Here is a 4941-nt window from a genome sequence, read left to right as displayed (position 1 = left end):
CAGTCCGGCTGTTTTTGTTGTTGTATGTGTCTAAGGGCAGAGATGATCTTATTTTACGTAACAGCTTTTCCAGGTCAGAGTGAGCACAATCGTTTACATGGGAAAGACTATGCCTATATACGTGGGTTTTCATTATTCAATTGCAGGAAACCAACAGCACACCGAATAGTTTCTAAGCTATTGCAGTATTTATTTCCCTTTCTCTAGTCTCAGAAATGTAACAAATACCAGGGCATACTTTCGTAATCGTATGTGAATTTTCAAACAGATTAGCATAAAACAAAGTCTATGTATTCTTGTGTTTTGCTTCTGCAAGCTGTATCATTTCCTCGTACTATCTGATTTTGTTATCTTGCAGGTGTGTTTTCTTTACCGCAAGCATATTTACGTACAATGGGAAAATTAAAGACATACACCAGCCCACAGTGCAGAACAGAATATGAACAAGGTATGTAGCGTTGGATGCGATTATCAGATTAAGTTGTCTTCTTCTGCATTATGCATATGCAATATTCATCTTTAGTGCGCGCGCGCGCGTGTGTGTGTGTGTGTATGTGTGTGTGTGTGTGTGTGTGTATGTGTGTGTGTGTGTGTGTTTATTGGTTGAAGACGACACAGGTTGGTGCCCCTTCCCTCATTTGTTTATCTGTGTGCGAGACTTCGTGAGTCAGTTGCATAGGCAGGATAGCTAACTGAGTTGCCTGCAAGACCGTTAACGGCATTTCGCACTGTATATTTGCTGTACATTAATTTCAGCTTAGGTATGACCAATACCAAAAGTTGCAATGTTGAAGGTGAAATGGTCTGTCTTTTGGGCTCTTTCCAAAAAGACTCCGAATTCGGGGATAGACTCAACCGTTTCAGGTTTTATATGAAGCCGTACACTAATTAACCCGATTTAAGCATTAAAGAATTTAAGATTGTTAGTTTTGGAGGGTATAAACTATGTAATTTAAATGAAAATTTCAATAATAAATTTTCGTTTGATTAATATACTTACCCAATTCTCATAGTTTATACCCTCCCATCCTTCCAGTAATTTCCTATGGCGTTTTTTTTTAGCTTGGTTACCACCCTTTCGAGGGCAGGTAATTTGAGTAGTTTTTCGACATCTAGCATTTGAGATCTTAGTCAATGCATCCCTCAGACAACCAGTGACACCGTTAATGACACATGAAGCAATAAGGTAACTATCAGATAACACTTGTATACACAAAATCCACTCGGACAAGATCAACAAAATCTTACGATCTTGTTAACTCATTGGAGACGTAATGTTTTAATCCTTTTTTTGTGTTGAAAATGTGTTGAAAAAAGAAGATTACAGCTAGATCAAAACTCAAAAGTGTTCCAAATTACCCCTCCATTTGACCTGTGAACTCGCGACTGTGTTGACCTTTGTCATGCATAAGATACTAGATGATTACCCGCTTCGCCGGGTACCGGCTTCGCCGGGAAGAAGTAGAGCCGAATACCAGGCTGCGCCTGGGACCCGGCTTTGCCACACGGAGGAAGGGAGATAATCGCGGCTGAAAACACTGGAGAAGATAAGGAAGAGTTACTGGTAGTGGATCCCGACAAAAAAAACAAAAAAACAACAAAAAAAAATCGGTTCAGCGCGCACAGCGCTGCGCGCTGAGAGCACGTGTTGAAATATCTCATCGATGAGGTTGTGTCCGGGGTGTAGCTGAATACGGTGTCCACATTTGAAAAAGATCCACCGAGAACTTTGGCCGCGCATCGCGAACAGACAGACAGACAGACAGACAGACAGACAGACAGACAGACAGACAGACACTAGTCGTATATATATATAGATAGTTAATAATCACCAAATATTAACTAACTAGGTCAACAGGTCAAGAAGTATTAAGCATTTTTGTGGGCTGCATTTGTTTCATTTGTGTCACCCTTTATGTTTATACTTTTGCAGGCTGGTGTGGAGTTCTGATGTTGCCAGGGCGATGGAAGACACATACATAAGACATATAAACAAGCTTCCCTGTGAAGTGTTTTGATCACAAATCACCATTATTTCACACATTTATGCATATCTATTCTCAGCTCAGACTTGTGCTTTGAAATTGGATGTTTAAGTACTACCTAAAACCCTGAATAAAGTCTTCGCAGTACATGGAATGGGATCAAAAGTGTGTGTTTGTGTGTGTGTGTGTGTGTGTGTGTGTGTGTGTGTGTGTGTGTGTGTGTGTGTGTGTGTGTGTGCGTGTGTGTGTGTGTGTGTGTGTGTGTGTTTGTGTGTGAAAACAACATTCACAAATGAGGGTGAGATAAAAAAAATTTTTTTTTAAAAGCTTCAGCACAGATACTTTTTTGTCTAGCGTCATGGACGGATACACGGATCACCCCCCCCCCCCCCCCCCGGCCTGAACATGTATTTCCTCCAAGGGTGAAAATAAAATAATCAATAAATCATGACAAATACTCGGAGAACGCGCCAGCTAGATTCCACATATTCTCATCTAGATTTCAAAACATCCAGACCTCCCTAGCGCCCTCAACTAATGAACCCCCTTAACACAATTGGGACCCCCCCCCCCCCCCCCCAACCTGATACGGTCCGGCCATGAGCGTTCTATATCGTCCTCTTTACTGAGAAACTTGCTGCGCTGTTGACACACGTACGTTTCTATTTGCAAACATCCATAAAGTAATATTTTGTTAATCATGTTTAAAACATTTCTTCTGAGTAGAATGAAGCTAAATCAAACCATAGATCTATACAGTCAAGGGATATCTATGATCAAACCACACACAAAATGAAAAAAAACTAAATCTAAATCAAAGCCATATTGCGCGTAACATAAAGCAACAGTCTAACCGCTGCAAGACAGATTGTTAGTAGTAGATCTTAAAACATGTCCCAACAGTTGTTAGTCCACCTCTCTCTTCACCCGACCCCCACACTCACATATTTTGTGTCTGAAAGGCTCTCAAACGCACTGCACTGGCACACACGCACACACACTGACTTATACAGAGTCCACTTAGAAAGATGTTCTTTGGTAAACATCACGGTGTTTTTTTCCCGCCACTGCTTATCCACGTGTAAAAATATTTCCCATCAGACAGCGCGAGTGGAGAAACTACGTCATATCATAGGCCGGGAATCCCCTACCGGAGCAGGATCGGAGCAGCCTGCTCCGGAACCGGAGCGTGTGTGTGAGAGGGCAGGTGGAGAGCGGAGACAATTTCCTTGCTCCGCTCCGCTCTTGCTCCGCTTGCTCCGCTTGCTCCGCCTGTCCACCGCTGCCATTATTTTTTCATTCCAATGTTTTTTTGGTCTTGTCTTCTTTTTTTTCTGAGCAGATTTTAACTTGAAACACCATGACAAAATATATTTTTAGAGAGATCAGAAAAAGATAAGGCATAGATGGGGTATCAATTTTATGAGTTTGGTTCTAAAAATAAAAACAGTGCAACATGGGGCATAACCTTGTGTGACAGTATCATCAAGACATTTTTAACGAATCAAGCTGAAATGCAATCCCATAGTTTTGGACCGAGCCAAAGATTAATGGGTGAACATCTAGAAGAAAGCTTCAAAATTGTAGCGGTGAGAAAAGCCTCGAGTTTTAGGAAAATGCAAAAATGACGCCATCAAGTAAATCTATCCCCAAACTGTGCTGGAGGATATAAGTGAATGCCCAACTGAATGTAAAGGTATATTTTTATTTCAAAACTCAAAATTGTTTAGCGGGGTTTTTATTTAACCGTTTTTGTGGTTTTTTTTAAAGAATTTGTTCCCCAAATATACACTACACCACACTACACTACAGCATTATATTTCATTATTTAGGAAGTAATGAGGAAAACGACAACATTACTGTTGTGGTTCAAATTCCAATTTAACTTTTTGTTTTAAATTTGAATGAACATTTCATAAACGAATTTTTAATGTAACAACTAATGTCATGTTTTGCAAGCTCATAGTCCAGACTGAACCAAAGAAAACTCGGTAAAACTATCAAAGAAACCCCTTTAAAAATGCTTCTGCCTCTGCAGCATCAACTTTTAGTATAACGCAAAAATAACATCCTCAAATAATGGTATTAAAGGCACAGTAAGCCTCCCGTAAACCATCACAGATACGGTCAGGCTTTTACCCACAGTACAACCGGTACAAACACCCTTTCATTTAAACACTCTTGATGAAAAAAGAATTCTTTTATGATTAAAGAATGTTTGTGTAACAAGCTGTCAATTTATTATTTAGATTTTAAAAGTTAGGTCTAGCGCAAAAACGCACCACGGTCCAAAAACATTTTGATAATCATCGATTCACGGCTATCGCCAGTTTACATCGATAGAATGAGACCCAAAGGGAAGTAACTCATGTTTAACCTGAGTTCAGGATGGGTCCAACAAGTGTTCGAGACAATCTGCAAAATTAATTCTTTAAAAATTGCTCGCTCTTTACGTAGGGCACCTAGGATGTTCCCGTTTGGTGAGCGTTCAAATGGAAGGGTGTTTGTACTGTGTGTAAAAGCCCGACAGTTTCTGTGATGGTTTTGGGGAGGCTTACTGTCCGGGCGTGAATTCCGGTATTCACAACAGACGTCCAGCACCAAAACAAGCGCCATTGTTGTTGAGGACCAAGTCCACGAAAATACATTCTTTGAAAATTTCTCACGCTCGACAGAAAGCAGCCAGGATGTTCCCGTTCGGTGAGCGTTCAAATGGAAGTATGCTTGTACTATATGTAGACGCTCGGGGAGCTCTGTGATGGTTTCAGTACGGGAGGCTTACTGTGCCTTTAAGTATTATAAAAAAAAACAATTAAAAAAAACCGACGAAAAACATCTCAAGCAAATGCCCCCCACCATCAAATTTTGCATTACATTCTGTTGGGTAGTTTTTGAGAAATGCTTTTCACTCACAGACATGTGTATACGAACACACACACACACACACACACACACA

General features: G+C 40.5%; 1 long non-coding RNA gene across 1 annotated transcript in view; it reads left to right on the top strand.

Moving 5' to 3' along the window:
• LOC138946033 (uncharacterized) overlaps nt 1-2156 on the top strand; it is a 3085-nt gene extending 929 nt beyond the window's left edge. The window contains exons 2-3 of the long non-coding RNA XR_011449176.1: nt 359-448; nt 1934-2156. This is a non-coding gene — a long non-coding RNA (uncharacterized lncRNA). The remainder of the gene's footprint in view (nt 1-358; nt 449-1933) is intronic.
• Nucleotides 2157-4941: the final 2785 nt, after the last annotated feature.

The sequence above is a fragment of the Littorina saxatilis genome, linkage group LG13, assembly GCF_037325665.1.
Source record: "Littorina saxatilis isolate snail1 linkage group LG13, US_GU_Lsax_2.0, whole genome shotgun sequence".
In the NCBI taxonomy this organism is placed as follows: Eukaryota; Metazoa; Mollusca; class Gastropoda; order Littorinimorpha; family Littorinidae; genus Littorina; species Littorina saxatilis.
Note: the sequence above shows the minus strand (reverse complement) of the source record. Positions and strands in the feature narration are given on the sequence as shown.